The sequence below is a fragment of the Phyllobates terribilis genome, unplaced genomic scaffold (genome assembly GCF_046119375.1).
Source record: "Phyllobates terribilis strain yellow unplaced genomic scaffold, ASM4611937v1 Scaffold_1__5_contigs__length_1240528914, whole genome shotgun sequence".
Lineage (NCBI taxonomy): Eukaryota > Metazoa > Chordata > Amphibia > Anura > Dendrobatidae > Phyllobates > Phyllobates terribilis.
Genome location: NW_027362761.1, coordinates 552806370 through 552821380, shown reverse-complemented (window position 1 = coordinate 552821380; position 15011 = coordinate 552806370).

Below are 15011 nucleotides of genomic sequence, written 5' to 3'. Positions count from 1 at the left end.
CGTATTTTTTTTTTTTTTAATTATTTCATGAAATTCATGAAATAATAAAGAAAAAAAGGGCTTCCCTATATTGTTGTGTCCGGCCAGGTACAAATAGGCAGCTGGTGGTTGGGGGCAGCCCGTTCCTGCCTGCTGTACCTGGCTGGACACAAATATAGTGCGAAGCCCCACGTCAATTTTTTTTTAATTATTTCAGGAAATTCATGAAATAATAAAAAAAAAATTGACGTGGGGCTTCGCACTATATTTGTGTCCAGCCAGGTACAGCAGGCAGGAACGGGCTGCCCCCAACCACCAGCTGCCTATTTGTACCTGGCCGGACACAACAATATAGGGAAGCCCTTTTTTTCTTAATTATTTCATGAATTTCATGAAATAATTTAAAAAAAAAATACGTGGAGCTTCGCCCTAATTTTGTGTCCAGCCAGGTACAACTAGGCAGCTGGGGGCTGGAATCTGCAGCGCAGGGAGGCCCAAGCTTTCTGGGCCCCACCCGCTGCAAATTGCAGTCCGCAGCCGCCCCGTAAAAAGGCGCGTTCATAGAAGTGCCATCTTCTGGCGCTGTACCCAACTCATCCAGGGCCCTGGTGCGGTGGCTCACTGGGTAATAAAGGGGTTAAGGCCAGCTTGGCATTATCAGCTGGCCCTAAGCCCGAAATTCATGGGGTCACGCCAATATTAGACATGACCACCATGAATTTCTAGTAAAGTATTTAAAAAAAAACACAACACCCAGAATAAAGTCCTTTAATTGAAATAAAGACACAATTCTTTATTGTTCTAAATTAAACTATAATTACCATCACGCCCATTCCAGCTGAAGCCAACGATCTCCTGCAATAAAAGAAAAATAATAAACCAACATCATCCTTACCTTTCCATGGTTCCCACGACAGCTTCAGCTCTGCTACATCGAGATGACTGGCTGGACCGCAGCAGAACGCTGCCATCCAGCCTGTCATCCCGCAGACACTGAGAAGCGCAGGCTTGCTTGCGCTCCTCAGTGTCTCTCTGTGACGGCATCCAGATGAGCCGAGGTCATGTCCAATGAACTCGGCTCACCTCATGCACGTCACTGACAGCGTGGGAAAATTCTCACGCTGAAGCGCTGAGTGCAGGAGAATTTTCCCACGCTGTCAATGACGTGCATGAGGTTTGGTCATGTTCAATGAACTCAGCTCACCTCATGCACGTCACTGACAGCGTGGGAAAATTCTCCTGCACTCAGCGCTTCAGCGTAAGAATTCTCCCACGCTGTCAGTGACGTGCATGAGGTGAGCCGAGTTCAATTTCGGCTCATCTGGATGCCGTCACAGCCTGACACTGAGGAGCGCAAGCATGCCTGCGCTTCTCAGTGTCTGCGGGATGACAGGCTGGATGGCAGCGTTCTGCTGCGGTCCAGCCTGTCATCTCGATGTAGCAGAGCTGAAGCCGTCCTGGGAACCATGGAAAGGTAAGGATGAGGTTGCTTTATTATTTTTCTTTTATTGCAGGAGATCGTTGGCTTCACCTGGAATGGGCGTGATCGTAAGTTTGGTTTAATTTAGAACAATAAAGAATTGTGTGTTTATTTCAATTAAAGGACTTTATTCTGGGTGTTTGTGTTTTTTTTTTAACTTTGACTATGGGGTTAGTAATGGGGGTGTCTTATAGACGCCTCTCCATTACTAACCTGGGCTTCATGGCAGCTGGCATTATAAGCTGACATCAACCCCAGCCCTATTACCCCCCTGCCACCGCTACAGGGCAGTGGGAAGAGCGAGGCTAAGTGCCAGAATTGGCGCATCCTATGGATGCGCCATTTCTGGGGCGGCTGACGGCTGGCGTTTCTAGCCTGGGAGGGGGCCAATATTCATGGCTCCCTTCCTGGGCTATTAATATCAGCCCCCAGCTGTCTGCCTAGCCTTTGCTAGCTATTAAATTAGGAGGGACCCCACGGCATTTTTTTTGGGGGGGTCCCCCATTTTAATAGCTAGTAAAGGCTATGTATTCAGCTGGGGGCTGATATTAGTAGCCTGGGAAGCTCCGTGGGTATTACCCCCTTCCCAGGCTTCAAACATCTGCCCCAGCTGTCTGCTTAACCTCCGCTAGAGACTAAAATTAAGGGGAACCCCACGCCAATTTTTTTTTTAATAAATCCTTCATTTTAACATTAAATGACAAGTACAGTAATCAACACTGTCACTGTACTTCATATATATGTGACTGACATGTTTCTATCTATCTAATCTATGTGTGATTCTCTATTCCTTCTATTCTAAATTGTCGGGTACAGATGCTGAATTGCCGGCCGGCTTTCTTAAAGAGACGGTGCACGAAAACACTATTATTTTTTTAAATAAATCTTTAACACTAAATGACAAGTACAGTAAGCAATACTGTCACTGTACTTCATATATATGTGACTGACATGTTTCTATCTATCTAATCTATGTGTGAAGCTCTATTCTGTCTGTTATAAATTGTCAGGTACAGATGCTGAATTGCCGGCTGGCTTTTTTAAAGAAACGGTGCATGAAAACACTATTATTTTTTTTAATAAATCCTTTACACTAAATGACAAGTACCGAAAGCAACACTGTCACTGCACTTCATATATATGTGACTGACATGTTTCTATCTATCTAATCTATGTGTGAAGCTCTATTCTGTCTGTTATAAATTGTCGGGTACCGGTGTATGCGCTGATGAATTGCCGGCTTTTCGCATAATACATTCTACATTATTCTTAGTTGTTTTACTTCATGTAGAATTAAACCTACAAGGAAAGAAAGGGTTTATTTTCATTCCGATATTTGTGTCCCATTGACTTGCATTGGTTTCCGGTATCGGAATCGGCGATATCCGATACTTTTTGAGTATCGGTCCGATCCAATCAGATACGATATTTCCTGATATCGGAAGGTATCGCTCAACACTAGTTGCAAACTGAATATAATATTTTTCTGCGTCTACCTCTGAAAAAATATGTGGGCTTCTAGCTGTGTGTGGGACTTGTTCTATTAGTCCATCTATACTGACCTCCATCACGTTGCAAATTGAATATAATTTTTTTCTGCATCTAGCTCTGAAAAAATATTTGGCCTTCTAGCAGTGTGTGGGACTTGTTCTATTAGGCCATCTATACTGACCTCCATCAGGTTGCAAATTCAAAATAATTTTTATCTGCATCTAGCTCTGAAAAAATATTTGGCCTTCTAGCAGTGTGTGCGACTTGTTCTATTAGTCCATCTATACTGACCTCCATCAGGTTGCAAATTGAATGTAATTTTTTTCTGCATCTAGCTCTGAAAAAATATTTGGACTTCTAGCAGTGTGTGGGACTTGTTCTGTTAGTCCATCTATACTGACCTCCATCAGGTTGCAAATTGAATGTAATTTTTTTCTGCATCTAGCTCTGAAAAAATATTTGGCCTTCTAACAGTGTGTGGGACTTGTTTTGTTAGTCCACCTATACTGACCTCCATCAGGTTGCAAACTGAATATAATTTTTTCTGCATCTACCTCTGAAAAAATATTTGGGCTTCTAGCTGTGTGTGGGACTTGTTCTGTTAGTCCATCTATACTGACCTCCATCAGGTTGCAAATTGAATATAATATTTTTCTACATCTAGCTCTGAAAAAGTATTTGGCCTTCTAGCAGTGTGTGGGACTTGTTCTATTAGTCCATCTATACTGACCTCCATCAGGTTGCAAATTGAATATAATTTTTTTCTGCATCTAGCTCTGAAAAAATATTTGGCCTTCTAGCAGTGTGTGGGACTTGTTCTATTAGTCCATCTATACTGACCTCCATCAGGTTGCAAATTGAATATAATATTTTTCTGCATCTAGCTCTGAAAAAATATTTGGCCTTCTAGCAGTGTGTGGGACTTGTTCTATTAGTCCATCTATACTGACCTCCATCAGGTTGCAAACTGAAGATAATTTTTTTCTGCATCTAACCCAGCCAATAGTTTTGGCCTAGTACCACAGTTTGGCCACTCAGCTCTGCTCGGTTCCCATCCATTGTTTTTTTGTGCAAACAACTCCAGAGTTGTGAATTAGTTAACCACCAAAATGAGTGGAAAAAGGCCTGCTGCTGGTGGAAAGGGGAATAGGCATGTTGGGAAGGGGAAAAAAGGTTGTGTCCGTGGAGTAGGTGTTAAAGCAACAGTAACATCTGCAGAAGAAAGACCATCTTCCAGCAAAACTAAAATGTCTACTTCTTTAAGCGGACAATGTGATAAGATCCCTTTCTTACTGCCATGCCAATCGTTACAAATTCCAGATGAGACACAAAAACAGCAGGTGCTTCAACGGATATCAAGTGCTCCTTTAAGTGGGCTCTCCTCCACATCAACTTCAACATCACAAATACTCCAGTCCTCAGAGGTGTCACCCCAATCGTACTTGCTTCCTCACAGCTCCCAAATCTCCAGCTGCCCATCTGAGTATGAGGTAGAACAGATGGTTGAGTCTGCAGAGCTGTTTACTCATACTAGAGCCTGGGAATCAGAGGTCGGCTCCAGCGCTTCTGTGAATCCAGATGAGGAAATGATCTGCACTGATGCCCAGAATCTTTATGAGTCGGATCCAGGACCAGACGCAGAAGGTTCTGACCATAATGTAGACCCTCATTTCCAAACTGTAACTCCTGTTGGTGGAGACAATGAGGAAGACGATGATGAGACTCAAATACCTGATTGGAGCGACAACTTTAGTTTTTTGTCAGGGCAGGAACAGGTTGGCTCTGAGGACGAAGGGTGTGATAACACACAGGGTGATGATGATGAGGTTGGAGATCCAACTTACTGTCAACCCACAGTCAGCCAAGAGATGAGGTCAGCAGAGGAGGTGGAGGAGGATGCTAGTGACGACGAGGTCAGGTTGCGCCTTCCTGGACAGAGACGTAGTACTGGAAGCACGTCAACAACTGCATCCTCAAACACAACTCTGCCTCTGACCACAAGTCGTGGTGGCTCTTCAGGTCGCATGGGTGCTAAGCTTTGCATAGCCTGGGCATTTTTTCAGATCGATAAAGATGACCCAACTCGTGTTATCTGTAACATTTGTCAACAAAAGCTAAGTAGAGGCCAAAAAATACATAGTTTGAGTACTTCATTCATGAACCGGCACATGGACATGAAGCATAAGTTGCAGTGGGAAGCTCACTGTGCTACAATGCGGCCTAGCCAGCCGGACCAACCAACATCTGCACCATTTTGTGCATCTGCGGCCTCTTCATCCTCTGTGACTGGGGGGACAGCAGTCACACCTGTTTTGGGATGCAGACCTGCCACCTCTTTACCCGCAACAGCCAGCGTGATTGGCAGGTCATCATTTTCTTTGGAGGTGGTAACACCAGCTGGTGTTGAGCGCTGTCCGACATCGATAGCACCACCTTTGGATCAAGGCAACCTAACATGTCCGCCTGCATCTTCCTCACAGACCGGCAGTTTGCCGGGGACACCCTTATCAACCCCGTCTAAGCACAACAGCCAGCCCTCAGTCCCTCAGATGTGGACTAGTAAAAGAACATTTCCTACTAGCCATGAGAAAGCTAAGAGGTTGAATTTCACCATCTGCAAGCTCTTGGCTACAGAAATGCTGCCTTTCCGCCTGGTGGACACAGAGGATTTTCGAGACCTTATGTCCGTCGCAGTGCCCCACTACCAGATGCCCAGTCGGCACTACTTCTCAAAGAAAGGTGTGCCTGCGCTCCACCAGCATGTCGCACACAACATCACCGCTTCTTTGAGAAACTCTGTGTGTGACAGGGTGCATTTCACCACAGACACTTGGACGAGTAGGCATGGACAGGGGCGTTACATGTCGCTGACTGGGCACTGGGTAACTATGGTGACAGCAGGACAAGGGGCTGCTGTCCAAGTCTTGCCGTCCCCACGAGTTGTGCGTCAATCCTCTTTATCTCAAAGTTCCTCCACTGCTTCTGCCTCCTCAACCTCCTCTCGGTCCTCCACCTGCACCCAAAGCCTGTCTGGTCATGCCACAAGCTTTCTAACTGCGCAAAAGGGATCCTGCACACCTCCTTACTATGCTGGCAGTAGGGCTCAACGTCATCAGGCGGTTTTTACTTTGAAATGTCTGGGAAATGTGAGTCACACAGCTGAGGAGTTGTGGTCAGTTTTGGAGAACCAATTTCATGAATCATTGTCTCCACTGGACCTGAAACCAGGGAAGGCCGTGTGCGACAATGCTGCAAACCTGGGTGCGGCCCTTCGCCGGGGCAATGTCACACAAGTGCCTTGTATGGCTCAGGTGTTGAACCTGGTTGTCCAGCAATTTTTAGCCCACTATCCCGGACGAGATGGCCTTCTGCGGAGGGCACGGTCGCTGTGTGCTCACTTCCGCCGTTCGCATCCCACAGCTCATCGACTTACATCTCTACAGAAGTCGTTGGGCCAGCCACTTCACTGGCTAAAATGCGATGTGCCTACCCGGTGGAATTCAACTCTGCACATGTTGCAGCGACTGTGGCAGCACCGACAAGCCCTGGTGCAATATGTTCTGACGTATAGCCTGGGCCAACGAGATCCAGAGGTGGGGCAAATCACGCTGGAGGAGTGGTCTCAGATCAGGGACCTATGCACCCTTCTGCACAGTTTTGAAATGGCGACGAAGATGTTTAGTGCTGACGATGCCATTATCAGCATGATTATTCTGGTGATTTACATGCTGGAGCACATGTTAAACAGAATTCGGAGTCAGGTGGTGGCACAAGAGGAGGTGGAGGAAGTAGAGGAGGAGGAATTGTATGCGGAAGGGCTAACATCTGCAAGGTCCAGACGGTCGGCAGCACCAAGGCGGCAGGCAAGTGAGGGTGGGGGAGATGGTTTTACCAGGGTGCATGGTAGCAGCCAAACTAGTGAGGAAGGTGCAGGAGCCCAGGAAGAAGTGGAGGACGAACTGATGGAAGACTCATCAGATGAGGGAGACCTTGATCACATTTCTGTTGTGCGAGGTTGGGGGGAGAGGACAGAGGAAGGAAGCATGATTGTTACCTCGCCACCAACACAACAGGGACTTGGTGCTCCTGTAAGCGCAAGACACATGAGTGCCTTCTTGCTGCACTACCTGCAACATGACCCTCGAATTGTGAGAATTAGAAATAATCCTTACTACTGGGTTGCCACACTGTTAGATCCCCGGTACAAAAGTAAATTTGCAGAAATAATTCCTGCCATAGAAAGGGATGCACGCATGCATGAGTATCAGCAGAGACTGTTGCAGAATCTTACATGTGCTTTTCCACAAAACACCAGTGGTGCACGTAGTGAATCTCACAGTTCCAACTTGCCAACCGTGTGACCGTCAAGTGTTCAGCACTCAAATCGTAACAGAAACACAGTATCTGCTGGTAACATCAATTTTGCGGAATCATTTCACCACTTTTTTAGCTCATCATTTGCAAGGCCACAGGAGACAAGAAGTCTGACACATAGTCAACACCTAGAGACGATGGTACAGGAGTATCTCCAAGTAAACATTGAAGCCATGACTGTGTCACTGGACCCTTGCTCTTTTTGGGCTTCCAATCTGGATAAATGGCCGGAGCTCGCCACTTATGCCTTGGAGATCTTGTCATGCCCCGCAGCCAGCGTTCTGTCTGAACGTGTGTTCAGCGCAGCTGGTGGTGTGCTGACAGCTAAGCGCAAACGGCTCTCCACTGATAATGTAGACAGACTCACGTTCATAACGATGAACAAATCATGGATCCGAAATGACTTTTCTACCCCTGTGTCATCCTGGGGAGAGTAAAAGCTTGATGATTGGTTAAAATCACCTCACCAACCGTTTTAAGCTTTCAAATTACTAATCATGTTTATCTGTATCTTGGCTGTAAAATTATTTGGGCTTTGTAGCAGTGTGCAGTAATGATTCTATTAGGCCATCTATACTAAGCTCCATCAGATTTAAAATTACTAATCATGTTTATCTTTTAACTTGGCTGGAAAATTATTTGGGCTTTGTAGCAGTGTGCAGTAATGATTCTATTAGGCCATCTATACTAAGCTCCACCAGATTTAAAATTACCGTAATAATAATTTTTAGCTGCATCTAGCCCGGAAAATAATTTTGGGGCTCCGAGATGCGCAAGACACATAAGTGCCTTCTTGCTGCACTACCTGCAACATGACCCTCAGATTGTCAGAAATCGAAGTAATCCTGACTACTGGGTTGCCACACTCTTAGATCCCCCACACTCTTCGATCAACATTTTCATTTTAATAAAGACCAAAAAAATGGTCATTTTTGAAATTATAAGCATTAGCAGGTTATTAGAAACTGAAATCAAACAGTTTTCAACTCAAAACTTTATTCTAGTTGATGTTACATTTGCACATAGGACCCCTTGTTCGAAAGGAGTTTCTGAACTCTCTCGTCCATTGAATTTGTCAGGTTTTGGTGGTTTCTGCTTCAATTGTTTTGCATGAGGACAGAATACCCTCCCAGAGCTGTTGCTTAGATGTGAACTGCCTCCCCCCATCATAGACACTCCTTTTGATGATGCTCCAGAGATTCTGAATGGGGTAGAGGTCAGGGGAGCATGGGGGTCACACCATAAGTTTGTCCCCTTTTATGCCCATATCAGCCAGAGATGCAGATGTGTTATGTGCAGCATGAGACGGTGCATTATCATGCATGAAAATGATCTTGCTGTGGAATACACTGTTCTTCTTCTTGAACCATGGCAGGAAGTGCTGTTTGAGAAACTCCACATACATTATGGAGTTCATCTTTACCCCTTCAGGGATCCTAAAGGGGCTGACAATCTCTCTGCCCATTATTCCAGCCCAAAACATTACTCCACCTCCTCCTTGTTGGCGCTGTAGCCGTGTTTGCGTGGGGTGTCCATCAACCAGCCATCCTCCACTCTATCCATCTGGACCATCGAGCGATGCACAGCACTCATCCGTGAACAAAACAGTTTTGAAATCAGTCTTCATGTAATGTTTGGCCCACTGGAGCCGTTTCTGCTTGTGTGCAGTGGATAGAGGAGGTCGACAGGATGGCGTACGCACAGCTGCAAGCCTCTGAAGGACCCTGCATCTTGTTGTTCGGGGGACGTTGGAGGCAACAGCAGCTTCAAAAGCATGTCTGCTGCTATGACATGACTTTTTTGCCGCTGCTCTTTTAACCTGACGTAATTGCCTGTAGGAAAGAGTCCTCAATTTGCCCTTATCAGCACGCACACGTGTGTACTGTGAATCAGCTACATACTTCTTGATTGCCAAGACACTTCATCCTGATCATCGCACAATGTTGATTGTAGTCATGCCTTGACCTAAACACTCCACAATTTGTTGCTTCTCAGCAGCCGACACATCCTTTTTCTTTCCCATTTTGGCAGAAAATGTAGGCTGCTTAATAATGTGGGACAGCCTTCTTAAGTAGTCTTGCCGTTCATTGGACACACCTGCCAAACTAATTAGCACAGGTGTCTGCAATTGCTTACAGTGATATAAAGAGCCCTGACACACATCACCATCAATGAGTTTAACTGACAAACAAACAAATTCTTCCCTTATCACTCCTAAACAATTTTTGCATAATAATTTGGAACACAGTGTACATGTGCTTTTCCACAAAACACCAGTGGTTCACGTAGTGAATCTTACAGTTCTAACTTGCCAATCGTGGTCTGTATGGAGTTGTTCAATAAAGAGCCCAAAATTAAGATAACAGACGGGAGAGGTCTCTATGAATAGGAATTCCTAAGAATTTGATACCCTGTGAGGGCAAGGCAAAGGGAAAGTTGGACTGGATGGAATCCTGTATGGATTTGGGGAGGGAGACATCGAGGGCCTCAGACTTAGCTGTATTGATTTTAAAATTTGACCATGTAACAAAGTGATCTATTTCAGCCATAACAGCCTGCTGATGGATATATGTGATTGACATCATCAGCAAATGCAGAGCACTTGTACTCGGTGCCTCCCACCTCAATCCACCTAATATTGGGGTTATGGCAAATTGATGAGAGCAGGTGCTTCCTCACTAGGATGTATAAGAGAGGGGACAGAGGACATCCCTGCCTTGTCCCATTGGTGATTATGAAAGGTGATGAAAATGTTCTGACGCGCCCCCTGGGCCTTGGGACATCCGGAGTCGGACCCTTTTTGGTGGATGCTGGTGGTTGTAGTCTCCGTGGCGGCGACCCGGTTCCGTGGCTCAGGGCGGTTAAACCATTGGCGGAACTATTTATGTGGTTTTGATGTTTAAATGTCCGACTACGCCACCCGTGGATTGCGGTCAGAGTGAACCGCCGCTGCAGGGCAGACCGCTGAGGCTGATGTTGTGGGTGCAGCAGAGCGTAGCATAACTCCCCACGGGAGGAGTATAGCCTCAGGGCAGTGTATGCAGAGGATGGGAGTGATGGTGCAGGGCAGCAGCAGTAACGACACGGAGTCAGTGATGCAGTCCAGGGCCTTTACTCACAGTTCTTTTTATCCAGACCACTTCTGCAGGTAACAGCTGCCCACGTTGTACTGTGCTCACCAGGTGAGGGGCTCAGACAACTCCCAGATAACTTTGGAGCGCTTCACAGGACCCCCTTTGTGTGTCCTTTGTCTGGCCTTTCTTACCAACCCTTCTGTCCGGCTGCCTCGGGCCTCCTCTTGGTAAACTTGGTTCCAGCTTCCCTGACCCTATGTGCTGCCCTCCTAGCGGGTGAAGGGGGGGCTGCGCCACATAAAATGTCACAGCCTCCGGTTTCTAGCTGAGGGTCATTTCCCGCCTCCACTAGTTTCGGGGACCGGTCTCCCCCTTTGGCCTGACCCCTCCACGCAGGTGGATTCGGGCGTGCGGTGGCGACTCGCCAGTCCACACCCCTGGGATCCCTTCATTCCTCGTTCCTGGAGCCTTCTCTGCTCCTCTTCCTTCCTTCTCCCTCTTCCAGGTCTGGGCCTCTGTTACTAGGCCCGCCTCTGGAGCAGAGCTCATGCAGAGCCCCTGCTCCCTGTCACTCTGCTCAGACTTCTCTGCACTGAACTAAGATGGTGCCCACCTTTTATACTCCCTTCTCAATGCACCCAGGAACTGCTTCCTCCCTGCTCCTGCACTACAGGGTTCCCCTTCCTCAGTGTTCCCTCCCCCCACTCCAGCCAGGGACAGGGACTGTCGTGCCCATCTCAGGGGCATATTGGTCGCCCTGCCCCACGGCAATGTGGTGCAATGGATGCAGGTGTCGGGGTCCTGATCCACACTCCATCCTTACCTGAGAGTGAGATATCACACCTCTGGGTGAGGTGCAACACCTCTGCAGCAACCGAGCCCTCGGGGTGCTACAGTTCCATTTATCTTCAGCCTAGGTGACGCATTGCGATACAGTGCCGTGATTTTGGCTATAAAGGGGTCCACTAGACCCCTACCCAAGCTTTTTAAGAGAATAATATATGGCGTGTCAGGAGACTCTATGGAATGCTTTCTCAGCATCCAACGAGAGTATCTAATTACAAATTTTTAACTGCATCTAGCCCAGGAAATACTTTGTGCCTAGTAGCACTGTCTGCTAGTCAGCTGTTTATCCCGGCTGTTAAGCAAGCTACACCACCAGTAGTTTGGACACTTAATTTTTTCAAAGGAAATGCTTCGGGACTACGGGATACTCAGTGAAGAGCATCAGGAGGCACCCCAAGGCATAGGGGCTGGGACTGGCGGTAGGACGCCTTGCGGTGGACAGCCGAGCTCGATCCTTATAAAAGCTTTTTAACTGCAGCAGCTTTAGTGGACGCTACTGGAGCTGGAATTACGCGGCTGCTGGCATGAGACTTGCCCTTCAATAGATCCTTGTAAAAGGATTTAAAGTGTATTCATTCAAATTAGAGAGACAATTTAAATTAAAAAGCTTAGAGCTGCCTCCACCACAGGGGGGCAATGTTATCAAGGTTGACAGAGTAGTAGGGTCATTGGGATGGCTGGCCAGCAGCCAGTCCTCCTGTAGGGCACTTATTTTTGTAGCACTGATTTTGATAGTGCCCTTTCTTCCCACAGTGCCAACATTCCTTTTGAGATATATCGCATGGGAAGGTTTGCTTTCTGTCTTGTCCCTGTTGCTGGAATCTCTTTTAATATCTGGCAGGCTGATTGACCAGTAAAGGCTTTTTCTTGCCCTGTAGGTCAAGTTCTGATCCCTTTGCTATGGGCACTAGGTCAGGGAATGAATAGGTTTGCCAGTCTGGACGAGACCTCTTCACAGCCTCCTGTATAGGTAATCTCAGCCCAGATATAAATGTCTGTTTGAGTGGTCTTGCATCTTTACTGTCCCCTGTCTCATATCCATAGTCCAGCCAGAGTTGTTCAAGAGATGCAGCATAGTTAGCTACTGACTGTTTTGCATCCTGCGTCTGTGTCATGAAATTGTCAATCTGGTTATCTTGTTGTTCTTTCACCCAGGGCCTGACTACGTCAATGAATTCTTAGTGTTTCTTTCTTTATGTCTGGTCATAGTCGTTCCCTGGGCTACTTTATACCACATTGTGGTTTGGTCAAATTCGTCATTGTCTTTTAACCATCCTTTAAAATTAGTCAGGAACTTTTGCCATACATGTTCATCCAACGTGCCATTCATTCCCTCTCCCAACTTTTTCAACATTGGCTTGCAATCTTTTGTGGCTTCAACACCGTGTGCACACTTTACAATATCTATAGCAGAAACCCATTTTTCTGCTTCCTTGTTGGAGGATCTCTTGATCTGTGCAGTTCCCATATTCACAAGGCCCTGGGTAACCGCCACGTGCGTTACCATCCAAGTACTTCACTGCCTTGAACTACCGCTTTAGTGTTACCACTCAAGGGCTTCACTCCCTTGGGCTACCACTTTAGAGCAACCACACTTCCTCCCTGGGCTTCTGCCTTGGGAACCCTTTGAAGCCTTCCACGTTTTCCCTATGACACAGAAAACATGCAAACACTGCTACCAGGAATAGCACTATTGCATCTAGCCAATCAAGACCTGTATCATACTCTGCAGGCATGCATACGCTACTTCCATTATCAATCAGGAGAGGAAAATCAAGACCACACTCAGGCATGCATACCAAAGTTCCACCAAGCAAAGTAATTCTTCCTCATACAATATCAACAGACATTCCATGCATACGAAGTCGCACAAGCCCATGCACAAGGTTCAACACTAGTCCATCCGACACCACCAGGGAGCACCGGCAGACTGTCTTAGCCCACAGCTCCCCCACCCCAGGCTACTCCTACGTCTCCAACTTTACTCCCGCTGAGGGAAGCGAACACCAGAGACTATCAGCGTTGCCGATGGGGGTGCGTGGCACCAAACCACCAACCGGACCCACCAGACGATACCAGAGGAAAAAAGTGGGAACCCCTCCCACACTATGGAGAGAGAGAAAGGTTCTCAGTATACTTATGTATGTGGCTGAGATCTCTACTCTTCAGGCTATGCCCTTCCTATATTGACGTGTGTCTAGTTAACAGTACTTACCCCAGCTTTAGCTCAATGTTTGCCGTCAACTCACCATCCGCATATCAAGGGTTGATCCCAATTAACAAGGCAGGTCAAGCCCGCAGCATGAGTTGAGACCAGTCTTTATATGCAGCTAATGGGGTCAGCCCTCCACAAGCTTTGGCTGCTACACACGTCAACCTTATGTCGGGTGTCCCTATCTGAGACGTGACATGAACACAATCCCCGACTTGTGAGCAAAGTCACAAGAAATGCAGGGTCCCTAGCAACACTCTGGGCGGCTTTATATGTGGTGCCCAGCTGCGCTTGTTTCCACAGACCCAAGAGGGGTGTATTGCCGGATTTCTCCACAAGAGGCCCCCACAGCATACACACACCTCCACCTTCCACCTCAGACCACCAGAGGGAGCCCTTTAAGGATACAAATAGAGAAGGTGGAGCTAGGCAGTTTAGTTCCTAGCCTGCTAGAGTACAGAGCAGCTAGGGAGTTCCTGCTCAGACACAGAAGGAGTCAGTGCAGTCGAGCCAGAGCCTAGCAGTTCCTGCAGAAAGAGTTCAGTACAGTCTGTAGAGTGAGTCCAGACTAGAACTCATAGAGCTCAGGATAGAGAGCTAGGAGTGTGCCGACACTCTGAGAGCGGCGAAGAAGAGCAGCGTCCCGGCTGCAGTGTGCGTAGCCTAGTGAGTGCCCGAGCGGGGCCGAAGGTGAGTGGAAAGTGAGTAACCTTTGGAGAGCTATACCATCGAGCTGACTTATCACCGGCCTCAGTGGACTGCCGCAGCGCTGGTGATTCTCACCAGAAACCACAGGTGGCGTCAAGAACTTTCAGAAAATTAACAAACAATCCCCTTTTTAAAGCTGACCCCAGGGTACGGGCCCAGGAGCCGACCACCCCGACATCCCCAAAGGCCAGCCAAAGGCCTGGGTACCGAGTCGTCCCCATCCCCCTGGGCGTGTCATCTTTCCTGGCGTTACGAACAGGATCGCGTGCCCGCTGCAATGACGGAGTGTTATGCCCGTTGCCACCGGGTACTGTGCGCCTTTAATTAAAAACTGTGTACGTTAAACTGTGGTGAAGATTGCCGCCATTGTTGGGCCGCCGAGCGAGAAGAAGGGCATAACCGCGGGAAACTGAGGGGCGTACCTGCAAAAGCGTGCGAAGCCCCGGACACGCCCCATGCCTCAACGTCAAACCAGGAAGTGCCAGTTCCTGGAAGGAGCGTCACTGAACGCTCTGACGTAGGACGCAAGTGACGCCAGGTCTTGAAGACGACCGTCACCTGCGGAGCTGCGGCCTACTGGAAGAAAAGAAAAGAAGGTAGGCCACGGTTCGCTAGGGGGGCGCCAGAATGTCCGAGGAACAGCACGATGCCAGAATACCGGTTAACGGCCCTGATGTTCAACCCGCGCCCGACGCCGGGCTGGCCGAGGCGGCCTCTACACCAGCAGGACCTGTTACCTCTGTCATACCCATGGCCGTGAATGTCCACAAGGTGGGGGAGGGGAGCAAACCCCCGTCATCTACGGCTGATGACCCAGCTGGGCCAGCCTATCATGGACAGGTGCTTC